The sequence below is a fragment of the Podarcis pityusensis genome (assembly GCF_964106645.2).
Source record: "Podarcis pityusensis genome assembly, chromosome: 5".
Taxonomy (NCBI): Eukaryota; Metazoa; Chordata; class Lepidosauria; order Squamata; family Lacertidae; genus Podarcis; species Podarcis pityusensis.
The window spans coordinates 23,209,814-23,223,201 of NC_138032.1; the positions used below are offsets into that span (position 1 = coordinate 23,209,814).

At 42.9% G+C, this 13,388-nt stretch overlaps 1 protein-coding gene across 23 annotated transcripts in view; it reads right to left on the reverse strand.

Moving 5' to 3' along the window:
* MBNL1 (muscleblind like splicing regulator 1) overlaps positions 1-13,388 on the reverse strand; it is a 185,145-nt gene that overhangs the window by 153,188 nt on the left and 18,569 nt on the right. For 2 of the 23 annotated variants that reach the window (XM_081008136.1, XM_081008143.1), the window contains exon 2: positions 3,729-3,782. The exons of the other annotated variants lie outside the window; for them this stretch is intronic. The gene's annotated coding sequence lies outside the window, so the exon portion shown is untranslated. The remainder of the gene's footprint in view (positions 1-3,728; positions 3,783-13,388) is intronic. 23 annotated transcript variants of the gene reach the window in all.

The following is a 13,388-nucleotide window of genomic DNA, read 5'->3' on the forward strand; positions in this document are numbered from 1 at the left end:
TTTGAGTAGGAACCCTCTGTTTATGCTTCGCATACATGCATCCACGGTTCTGTAATTGATTTAGCAGAATACTGGTTGTTTTGCTCCATGGGAAGCCAAAACACAACATGCAAGGAAATGTACAAACAGCATTCGTTTAATGCAGCATTAATCAGCCTTAAAAATTAGAAAAGCGAGGAACAAAAAGAAGTCAAAAGTCATGAACTGAATTGCAGATAAAAAGAAAAGTGTTTATTAGCCTAGATAATGCCTGGATTCCTAATAAATAGCTAGTGGGCCTGATACTGGCTTTTGAAAATGCATTATGTTACTGTCGCAGTATCACAGTGGGACTGCACTTCATCATCAGCTAGTAGAAAATACTGGTCAGCTAGCATCCAGCCTGAATCTGCAAAGTCCTGCTATTCACCGGGGACTAAAACCCATGATGCCCACTTTGCACTAGGCTGCTGGCAAAGAGGGATGGCAGCATTACAGAGTTTCCCGTTCCACCTGCCAAACATGTGGGAGGGCTGATGTGCCCCTGGCAGCAGCCCTGCCAGCAGCAGCCTATGGAAAGTCTGGAAACGGGGAATTCTAGGGTGGGGAAGGGGAAGAGCAGAGCTGATCTAGGATCCACTGGATCCCAAGCTGACCCCACTGCAATCACACGATTAATATAATAATAATAATAATATCTTTATTGTCATTGCCCCCTTCGGGGACAACGAAATTACTTGACTGCTCCATAAAAACACTAATTAATCAATACAGTATAATACAGCAAGGGAGATTAGATGACTTTCAAAGTCCGGGCTTCCCATTCAGGGCCGAGATCGCTCTGGAGAAGAAGCTGTTCTTAAGACGGCTCGTTCTTGTCTTCATCGTCCTGTATCTCCGTCCCGATGGCAAGAGCTCGAAGAGACAGTGACCAGGATGCGATGGATCTTTTACTATGTCCAGTGCCTTCCTATGGCACCTTGTGGCATAAATCTGCTCTAAGGTGGAGAGTGGGCAGCCAACAATGCTCTCTGCTGCCTTAACAACCCTGCTCAACCCCATCCTGTCCTGGGTAGTTCAGGAAGGTGCAGTGATTTCCCCATGTCCCACTTTCTGACCCAGCCAGTATGAGCAGCAGGGCTGCAGACAGTGTTCCTGGTGCTCCATTAAGCAGCGGCCAGGGTTTGAATCCCACCCTTTCACATTAAGGGCAGGGATCAGGAAGCCTGGGAACCAAAAATGTATTTGCTCTTTAATTTTCTATCCTAATAGCAAAAACAAAACAAAACAAAAAACAGCCCAACTGTGCTGTGTTTTCACCCCGTCTGACTGGCAGCCCTGCACAGAGTTGTAATGAGATACTTCTTATGCATGCATTTCAAATGCTTTCTAAAAGGCTCTAAGCTTCGGCGGTAGCGTGAGCTAAAGTTCCAATCAGATAAATAAAGTGTGCAATAATTACTTCACCAAGCAGCAAGAATGCAGTCAAGAGATAGGTGACAAGATAAAATTAAACCATGAACCACGGGGGCAGATGGCTGGGCTTGGAACTACGTATTTAAAAAAACAACGCCACACTAGATGAAAACCATCTAGCACCGTATTCCGATCATCAAGCTGGCAAACAAACAGGAAATGGCAGGGCTTGTCTCTCTTCCGTTTTTTGTAGCCGTGAAGTTTGCAGTTACCTAGTTTGGTAGACAAACTGTCAAGCTCAAACAACCCCATTTCTACCGGAAGTTCTTCTCTGGTCCAGTATGGTAAATGAGATCTTGCGCATGCACAATCAAGCATTCGTCAGACCCAAGCCAGGTGCTCAGACTTTTAAATATGCTAATCTTTTACTTTTCATGGGTTATGTTTTTATCCAGGATATACAATATTCTGTGGCAAAATAATACTGAGAAAACTGATCTAGCTACTTCACTGAGCCACCAAGATTCTGTGCCCCTGAATATGATTTTTAAAAAACATACACACGCAGAGAGAGAGAGAGAGGGAGGGAGGGATGGAGAAAGAGAGAGGGGGTGTTCTCTATTGCTTTGTTGCTTGTCCTGCTGATCTACAGCTTACTAGCGATTTTGTGCACCTCCAACATGTCGCTTGGATAATGCACTGATGCAGCACAGTGGTATGGTTCTACAGTCAACACCTGCAAAAATATTGACGCCACATTGGCTATTGCTGCTCTACATGAGCATTTGACATTCAGCATTTGATTTTTCCGTGGACATGCAATGTTTTTCAGTATCTGACAGATGACATGCAACTGCAGCGGCATTTGACAAAAGAAACCAGGAAAAATTTAAATGTTGTAAAGGTTCAGCTCCGGGACGTTAATATCGAATGTTGATGCAAAAATTCAAAATCGAAAATCACGGTTGAACATTTTGATTTGGAAATATACCTTCTTGAAGAAACCAGAGGCCTTTCTCCTGGGCATAGTCGGCCAATCGGTGTTAAAAAAGGATAGAACTTTCTTTATGTATGCTACAACAGCAGCAAGAATACTCATCGCAAAGTATTGGAAGACACAAGAGCTACCCACACTGGAGGAATGGCAGATGAAATTGATGGACTATATGGAATTGGCGGAAATGACTGGCAGAATCCGAGACCAGGGAGAAGAGTCGGTGGAAGAAGATTGGAAGAAATTCAAAGACTATTTACAGAAATATTGCAAAATTAAAGAATGTTAGAGTGATGTTGGATTGAAATTAAGTGGCTTCTAGCTGTACAGGCTTTAAAGTTAAAGATAGATTAAGATTAAGGATTAGGTCTAAAAAAGTCAAAAGAAATGGAAAATTGGTTTTTAATAGATTAAAATTCAATGTTATATTATATTAAGATTAAGGATGGGATTAAAAAGGAGGAAAAGGAATTGCTGGACAAACAAATTAAATCGGAATACAAAAGAGGGAGGTATGAGGAGGTCCGGGAAATAAGTAAATGTAAAAGTTGTGATGAAAAGACGGAATTGTTTTTAACTGTTTTCTCTTTTTTCTTTTTGTATCTTGTATGGTGTTTTTTTTTCTTTTTCTTTTTAAATTTCTTTTTTATTAAGATGTTTTTTATGTGAAATTCCAATAAATATCATTTAAAAAAATAAAAATGAACATTTTGATTTGCCCCCTCTCTCAAAATTGCATTTCAGCACTCATCTTGTACAGTCAAGACGTGATATGCACATTTTAGTTACGAAACATTGACGACAGGCTCCAAAATTGGGTAATTTGTCCCCCTGCCTCCCAAAATCAATAAATTGCAGTTCAGTACTGATCTAGTACAGTAAAGTAGTGCCACACAACAGGATTACTGAAAGTGAGCTCAGTGGAGTAAACTCACCAGACTAGAGGGTTCGCATCTCGGCAGGGCAACTTTAGCAGGCAGCACATGACTCCGAGAAACAGTAAAAATATTTTAAGAATGTTTTGAATACACTTGGGACTTTCTTACTAAAGTTTTGTTCTACAGATGTTCAAAACCCAAAGGGCTCATTAGAAGAGTTTGTAAATTAGTCAGGCCTAATCTGCAGTGTGAAAAAATCCATAGAAGCTATGTGAACGCCTGGAGTGAGATATTCTCACAACATATAGTGAGTAATTCCAAAATTGTTCACCAACTGAACACAGTATGTTCTTGTATTATACAATGCTGCATAACCTAAGCAAGCTTTTAGGCCGAGCTGTTCATGAGACACAGCAGTCATGGAAAAAGCACTGAGGAAGTGAAATAAATTTGTTACTCACTTTCACAGGCAAAACCTTTTGTTTGGCTAACCACGCATCTGAATCACCTGAATCCTAGAAGAAAAACCTCTTAAGTAATCCGTAATACATTTGGTTGAATGCAGACCAAGTAAACTGCACTGATCTCCAACTAAGTCATTCTCATGTAAACAGACCCGATATACATTATGAAAGTACAGATTATAAACATTTGAGTGATGCCTCACCGGCCTTTTTACATGTGTTATTTCTGTATTTTCTTGAAGCTTTAAACTATTTCATTATATTTTATCCACTGCATTTGTATTGTTATCATTATCCACCTTAAAGACAATTTAGTGGAAGTGCGGATATAAATTTAATAAATTAAGGAACGTCAAAAATAAACTTGCATAACTTATAAATGTCAAATGTCATTCACAAGCCATGCTGCCTAATTCTGTATCACTGCATTATACTTACACAAATTTTGCTGACTCATCCTCAAGGATGCATTAAAAGCCATTACTGCTCTTCTAACTTAAGGCCCCAATAATTGCCCAATGATCCCTTCAAAACAAAGCTTAAAAACCATTGCTGACTTTACGTATAATTCAAATGCTGCCTGCCTATAAAACTTTACACTGGTGTGGCCCAACATAGCTTAGAGACATCCTACTTCTCTGTGTTCTGTTAAACTTGCTCATATTGGCAAAGAGAGCGCATCTTGTCAGTTGCTGCATATTATGAAACTCCCATCTTGTGGAAATTGCCAGAGCCCTAGCCTCAAAAACAATAGGAATGCAATCCATTTAAGGAGGCACTACGGGGCCCAGTTTAGAAATACGCTAGTCTCTTACATTTATATCCTTGCCTTCCTGCCATGATAGAACCCAAGGCAACATGCATGCGTGAGCATCATGCCTTTGCAATTCGTTCTCACAATGCCCCTTCTCTGCTCCCAACTTGGGACACTATGACTGAAGACTTCCTGCGTTAACCCCAACCCTCTCCCATTTCTCCTGAACCAGAAATCCACGGTGACCGGGATCAGAGCACATCTGACCAGCTCTTAAACCAGCTTCAAGATCCTAGTTTGCTCCAGCCCTGGCAAACGATGGAATTAGATCTAGTAAACCCAGGCAAGACTAGAAGAGAAGACAGAAAGAACAGAACACATGGGCAAAAGGCTTATACACTTCTCAATTTAATAAGTCATGTATACCTGAAGGAGTGTCTCCACCCCCCTGGTCCAGCCCGAACATTGAGGTCCAGCTCTGAGGGTCTTCTACCAGTTCCCTCACTGCGAAAAGCGAGGTTGCAGGGAACCAGGCACAGGGCCTTCTCGGTAGTGGCCCTCCCATCAGATGTCAAGGAAAAAACAACGATCTGACTTTTAGAAGACATCTGAAGGCAGCCTTGTATAGGGAAGTTTTTAATGTTTGATGTTTTTGTGTTTTTAATATTATGTTGGGAGCCGCCCTGAGTGGCTGGGGCAATAATAAATAATTATTATCATTAATTATTATGTACATCCTAAGCAATCCAGTGACCAAGGTTAACCCATCTTGGACTTTGGACTTTAATTGAAAGGCAGAATATGCTTTGTTTAAATAACTAAGTAAATAAATAAGCTGTAGATCTGTTATAATGCAGTATAGTTTGTTTTAGTTTTAAATAAGTGTTGGGATTTGCCCCAAAGCTACATAATATACTTTTTAAATAATGCACTGGCATTAACCCATTGCAGGGCTGGGACTAGCAACTAGTCTGATTTATATGTCTCAAAAGTCCTAAGAATGGGATTTTTTTTCCCCATTTGCACTTAGAGGGAGGTATAATTTTTCCTTCCTCATCCCTGACCAGAAAATGAAACACTCTGAAAAATGTCAGCACAGAGTGCTGGGTGGATGAAAGACTTGTCATTTTGTCAATCCGCCAAGATAGGCAGACTGCATGTAGGAAAATGCCAAGTCAAGGCACAGGGCTCAGCTTAGCCTTCTCTTTGACATGCTATAATCTCGACGGAGCTTGAGGCTTTTCCACATTCGGATCTGGTCTACACATGGAGCAGAATGAGGTGGGAATGAATGGATAGGTTTTAAAGGTAGCACCAGGTTTCAGGTGGGAATCAAGTTTTAGGTCTCCCCTACATCACAAATTCCCTGTAAGTAGAACACTAGCACGACAGGCACCAGGACAGATGAGAACCACTCTTCCTGGTGTTCTAGTGTTGGCTATTGGAAGGGTTTTTAAAAAAATAAAAAATAGTAATAATGGGAGATTATGCAAAAATGGCATTCTATATTATTATTATTATTATTATTATTATTATTATTATACCCCATCCATCTGGCTGGGTTTCCCCAGCCACTCTGGGCAGCTTACAGCATATCTAAAAACTTTTTATTAACATCAAGCATTAAGAACCTTCCAATATAGGGCTGCCTTCAGATGTCTTCTAAAAGTTAAGTAGTTCTTTATCTCCTTGACATCTGAAGGGAGGGCGTTCCACAAGGAGGGTGCCACTACCGAAAACCCTCTGCCTGGTTCCCTGAAGCTTCACTTCTCGCAGTGAGGGAACCAACAGAAGATTCTTGGAGGGGACCTCCATGGGGTGGAACAATGGGGGTGGAGACACTCCTTCAAGTATACAGTGGTACCTCTAATTATGAACTTAATTCGTTCCGGAGGTCCGTTCTTAACCTGAAACTGTTCTTAACTAGGGGCGTGCTTTTGCTAACAGGGCCTCTTGCTGCTGCTGCACCACCGGCACATTCTCATCCATTCTCATCCTGGGGCAAAGTTCTCAACTCAAGGTAACTCTTCCAGGTTAGCAGAGTTTGTAACCTGAGGAGTTTGTAACTCGAGGTACCACTGTATTGGGCTGAGGCCGTTTAGGGCTTTAAAGGTCAGCACCAACACTTTGAATTGAGCTCGGAAATGTACTGGGGTCCAGTAAAGATCCTTTAGGAATGGTGTTATATGGTCCCGGCGGCCACTCCCAGTTACCAGTCTAACTGCTGCATTCTGGATTAGTGTTAGTTTCCAAGTCACCTTCCGAGCCTAGCCTATTCTGGCCCCTCCCGACATTTTGGACTAAAATGCCCATCAGCCATGAGCAATAGTCAGAGATGATGGGAGCTGTAGTCCACACCATCTAGAAAGCACCATGATAGCTAACATGAGCTCATTTTCCTGCCTGTGCAGATCAGACCTCTCCCATGCAAAATATCCTGCTCCACTGCATCCTGAATTGGCACAGTCCGGGTAGAAGAGAATGCTTTGCCATTTGAGTCATTTATAGGAATTCAGACACCTAGCAGCAGAATTTCTGGGTAACCTGAAGATTTTGGGTGCCCAACAAATTATTTTGGATCAGTGATATTCTGCACATGCAGCCAGAAATAATCCAACACTTACAAGTGATTAAATTATTCTGGTCCCTTCTCATACTTGGGTGAATCCAAGTGCTTAGATACTCTTCCTTGGAGTATTTAAGTGTTTTGAGAAGCTTCTTTCCAATGGTGGTCCAAATTAATTGTTAAAAATAACATCGCACCCTTTCCAATCTGTTATTGTCACTCAATGTAATTATAATAAGTTTGGGGAAACTGCAAACATGTCTCAGCAGCCATAATATCATTACTATGGAAACACTAACAAGGAATAACAGTCTTGGAGGCTTTTTCAATGCATACTAATTTAACTACCCATTATCTGCAATAGAAACTTGTGCAAGTCGATGTTTTCATGATACTGAGTTTCAGAATTTTTGTTCCCACAGTGCACACTTAGTAAGGAGGATGTGCTAACTTCTGGTGCTTACTTCACAGTGGAGCTATGAGTGACTTAGTGGAGAGTTGCATATTACAGTCAGGATCCAAAGAATTAAAACTAGCACCTCAGCCCCAATTCAAATTTAGATGTGCGTCGCTCAAACGCAAGGTCCTTGGTGTCACAAACACTTCGTGTTTTGCAAATCGTTTAGAAACTCAGGAGTAGTTTCAAAAGCAGCTTTGTGATATGCCATGGGAGCAGATATTGTTCAAAGTGAAAAAGCAGAGGGAAAATCACAGTGGCTGTACACAAGTCCCTGGGAATGCCAAAAGAAGTTCCCGGCCTCTACTGTGATGGATGTGGGAGTAAGCGATTCAAGTTTACTACAATTCAGAGTCATGCATCAAGAATTACACGGCACCGTTGTTGCATCTGCATTACGATACATGCAGCTGAAAAACTCAACATTTTGCAGAAATGTTGTATACAAGTCAGGTCTGATGAACTTGCTTTTAAATTTCATCAAATTGCTCAAAATAATAAATGTTTGTTGTTTATTATTTAAGGGATTTCTGCCCCAACTTTGAAGACAGCCCCCCCCCACAATAAAGCAATGCCAAAAGAATTAATAAATCATAAAATCACATAAAATCCAATACAGTGGTACCTCGGGTTAAGTACTTAATTCGTTCCGGAGGTCCGTTCTTAACCTGAAACTGTTCTTAACCTGAAGCACTACCACTAATGGGGCCTCCCGCTGCCGCCACGAGATTTCTGTTCTCATCCTGAAGCTCTTAACCCGAGGTACTATTTCTGGGTTAGCGGAGTCTGTAACCTGAAGCATCTGTAACCTGAAGCATATGTAACCTGAGGCACCACTGTAAACTGTTTACTAAAAACCACCTGCCCAATTAATGAGCAGCAACAATACTCTCTTAGGAGTACTGGGTTAGAGTATTAGAGTTAGCGTTCTATACAACTAAGTAATACTTCCCCCTACTGAAATAAATGGACTTAACTTAATCATGACCACTAATTTCAATGAATCTACTCTGAGTATCACATAATTGGATATAACCCTGGGAGGGAACCACCTTCTAATCCTAATCCCTGACATATTATGGCCAGTCACAGATAAAATACTCCTGGCCCTTGCCAGGAAATTGCACAATCTCCCAAAGAAATGTAATACCTCGGTTTTCAAGCGTCTCGGAAGCCGAACGATTTGGAACCCGGACGCCGAAAACCCAGAAGTGAATGCTTCCGCTTTCGAACATGCCTTGGAAGTCGAACGGCTTCCAAGGCGCTTTTCTCTATTGAAACTACCGACTGCCCATTGTGCCTCGGTAGCTGAACATTTCGGAAGTCAAACCGTCTTCCGGAACAGATTATGTTCGACAACCGAGGTTCCATTGTACGTTGTTCTTATAGCATTGCATCCAATGTTGCATGAACAGAAAGCAGCTTGCACAACTGATCTTTCCTGTCCCCTCCTCTCTTTTGCAGTTGCCTGAAAATCGCCCCTACCCTCCCCCCCCCAAAAAAAAACCTCCCCAGCGGCTTTGTGCTCCCTACCAAATATCCTGAACTATGTCATTCAGGCCTGCAGTGGGATGGGAGAACGACTGGAAAAACCAGTGGAAAAATGTCCATCCCTTGGTCCCACTGTAGTTCTGGATGACACAGTCCATGATGTTCGGTAGCCCCATCCCAACCCTCTGGAAAGGCTTTTGGGGATATACTGGGGACTATATGGGGAGACAAGGACGCGGGTGGCGCTGTGGGTTAAACCACAGGGCCTAGGACTTGCCGATCAGAAGGTCGGTGGTTCGAATCCCCGCGACGGGGTGAGCTCCCGTTGCTCGGTCCCAGCTCCTGCCAACCTAGCAGTTTGAAAGCATGTCAAAGTGCAAGTAGATAAATAGGTACCACTCCAGCGGGAAGGTAAACGGTGCTTCCATGTGCTGCTCTGGTTCGCCAGAAGCAGCTTAGTCATGCTGGCCACATGACCCAAAAGCTGTCTGCGGACAAACGCCGGCTCCCTCGGCCTATAGAGCAAGATGAGCGTGCAACCCCAGAGTCAGTCATGACTGGACCTAATGGTCAGGGGTTCCTTTACCTTTATATGGGGAGTCAGGGAACAGAACAATCCATCTGCCTGTACATTAGATCATCAGGAAGGTTTCCCTTTTTTCAGATCTGGGTACAGCAGACAAATGAGCAAACATGAGGAAAGCAAACTGTCTAGGATGAAGCTGAGATGTGTGGAGCTAAGGATAAGATGCAAATCTGCAAGGGCTTGCAATGGAATTTTTGTAGAGGATGACCTGACTTATCCTGTAATTCCGCTATCATGCACCCAATTTGTAGGAGGACATTTTGGACAAGGATCAGGCTTATTAGCCATTTATAGACCCAACAAAACCCATGAAGATATACTCGGGGAGGCTGTAATCTTTATTTGTGAAAGGCTTATGATGAGACTATGATGATAGGAAGCTTTTGATGATAGAAGGTTTAATGACACAGTTATTCACACAAAGCCAGGCCAAAGTTTGTTGGAATATGCTGATTTCTACTGGAACCGGATTAAAGTAGCAGGCAAGGAAGCTGATCCTTAAAGCTTTATGGAAAATGTATAACTCTTCCTTCTGAAAGCACATATGAGTCGCTCTAACACATAGGATTCCACTCCCCCCTCGTGTAATACCTGCTGGGTTGTGTTATAGCTTTATTGGCTGAAATAATAAATATTTAACAACCCATACGGAAGAAAAGGGCCATGGAAAGATGAGTCAAGTATAAAATTGCTTTAAAACCTAAATGTAAATTAACAAAAGGCCCCAAGGACCTGAATCAGAAGTGGGTAAAGGTGGCACGTCTTTCTTATATATATTACAAAGGCAACATTTGCAGACGTATAACTTAAGCAATTTACCATTATGCAATGTAGAACACAGCAATGGCAATTTATCTAAACGCTGCTTTCAGAAAACCCAGTTGCACATTCACAATAAGTTAATAGCACAAATCGCATATGTGAGGAAAGGTACATTTCAGAGATCTGCTGTCCTGGGACCACTTATGTGAGGTTAATCCTGCACTTAATGATGTGTAGCTGGGAGATGACTTTCCAGAGCTTGATGTGGAATATTTCCCCTCCTGCGATTCTATACCGCTCGGAGTTCACTAGCAGCAGGAGGACAATTTGGTAATTTTTTGATCCAGGAACAAGAAAGCACTATGTAGACAAGCATGAACTAGTCAGCGTCTCAGTCATGCCACAACACTGTTAGAGAGCATTAGTGAGCAGCGTCTGACTAGTTCAGATATAAGCAGAATTTGGTTTCATGTGCTGCAATAAAGCTTGGATTCTCCCTTCCCCAGTCTACCATTGGAGATCAGAAACAAACCACAGTTCCCTGTGAACCCCAACCCCAAGAAACTGTGGTCGGTTGGTTGGTTTTAATGAGCCTTCCCCCTCCATATGTTCTGGACTACAGCTGCATTAGCCCTGACCCCTGCCTATGCCAGTGGTGGCCAAACTTGCCCCTCCAGCTGTTTTTGGACTACAACTCCCATAATCCCTAGCTAACAGGACCAATGGTCAGGGATGATGGGAATTGTAGTCCCCAAAGAGCTGGAGGGCCAAGTTTGGCCACCACTGGCCTATGCTGACTGAGGCAGCTGGGAGTTTTAATCCAAAAACATATGGGGGCACCCAGTTGGGGAGAGCTGATTTAAACTCCAGTTAATGAAATTACACTAGGAATAAACCATAGTTCCAGACCCTGGCTTGTTCTCTCTAACCATGTTATAAACCAACCACAGTTATCCAAGTTCACATGCAATAGGATACCACAAGAGAGGAGGAGAGAGGAACGTGAGCCCAAGATTTGCTGCCGCTCTTTCACACAGTGGGAAACTGTGGTTTCTAGTTACATGTGAACCAGGCCAAAAAGCCACAGTTGCCAGTGCACCTTATAGTCTAATAACTGAGGCTCGAAGACACTCAGCTGTACCTCATCACTCTTGTACCTATTGGATAACAATGATGGCTTGCTCTACAGGGTTGTTGTAAGGGTTATTTAGTTAAATAATATTAAACAAGAAGAGTAGACTTTTTACAGCAAAACCCAGGTACGGTTGCTTCAAAAATAGCATTATTTTTTTCCAGAAAGTCTGCCTGAGTCACCTGGCTTTTGATATTCTGCAGCATCTCCCCTGGAAAACAATACACAAACTATGAAGCACCCAGATGCAATTAATTCAAATAACTTTTCCTTCTCCTGCAGCAGTTTTATTAAGAGAAAGAACTAGATTTTCTTCCAGATCTGAGCTTGTAGGCGTCACTTGCCTCCTCACTTTACGCAGCAAAGGCATATCTATTGTTATACTAAAAGGAGAAGCTATTTATAGCTGAGTTATCCAATGCTCTTAGCATGTTCTTCTATCTTCACAAAAGTGTTCACATTTAATAGAAAATCAAGTGCTGCGGTTCCTACGTAAATTATTTCCCTTATGAAAGCAAGGCTTCCCTTCCACACCTAACGCAAAATGGGTTTATTTTTAAGCCTAAGGGCCAAGCTCCAAAGGAGTGCGCAGAAACCAAGGTATTGCAGTTTTTCCTCTTCTTGGTCAAACAACCCTGAATAGGAACACTTTGTTGAATGTTCTCCTTGCCCACTTCTATTTTGCAAAGCAACTGTGAGACCATGCCCAACCCTATCAGAGCTACGACTGATTCCCACAAGCATCTGTGATGTTACTTGATGTGATGTGCCCACTGCAGAGTAAAATGTCTCTAGGTTCTGCAGGGACATCACCTACCTGAGCTGCCGGATGAATCCCCCTGATCTGCTTGGGGCTTGAGCTGCTCCAGCACGACAAGATAAATCTTTGCATCATCAGCACACATTGCTCACCTCCACATCAAACATTTAAAGCACTTGTACACCCCTTTAGGGACGCGGGTGGCACTGTGGGTTAAACCGACTCTGGGGTTGCGGCGCTCATCTCGCTTTATTGGCCGAGGGAGCTGGCATACAGCTTCCAGGTCATGTGGCCAGCAGGACTAAGCCGCTTCTGGCGAACCAGAGCAGTGCACGGAAACACTGTTTACCTTCCCGCCGGAGTGGTACCTATTTATCTACTTGCACTTGACATGCTTTCGAACTGCTAGGTTGGCAGGAGCTGGGACCGAGCAACGGGAGCTCACCCCGTCGCGGGGATTCAAACCGCCAACCTTCTGATCAGCAAGCCCTAGGCTCTGTGGTTTAACTCACAGCACCACCCGTGTCCCGGCTTTAAAATAGGATCGGACAAATTCATGGAGGAGAGGAGCATAGCCTTGATGGCTGTGTTCTCCCTTCACTGTCGGAGGTGGTATCCATCTGAATGCCAGTTTCTAGAAACCACAGGATGAGAGGGTGCTGCTGTGCTCAAAACCTGCTTCCCACGGGCATCTGGTTGACCACCAGGATGCTGGACCAGATGAGTCCTCTGGTCTGATTCAGCAAGCTCTTCTTATGAACTCATAGGTACTCAGATCGCTAGCTGTTTACAAGCCTGGCAGTGACACTTCTCCACAGGCTAAGAAGGAAATGATGACTTCTCTTCAGCGACATGTGCAAACATAACGCTGGAACCTATCGTGAAGCAATGAAACCACGTGAGCCGCTCTTCCAAGCTAGCATTGTACAAACTTTCCCTACCCAAATATTTCCTCCCTGCATGCCTTCCATAAGCACTTGGCACTCAACCTTGGCCTTCTGCATTTTCGCACTTCAGGCAACCCCTCCCTTTATTATATAATTAAATAATCTCCATTAACATCACTACTGGCATTGCATCAGACAGACGTTCCAACTGGTAATTAAATCCAACTTCTAAACGATAGGATACAGAGGAAAGCAAAATGTT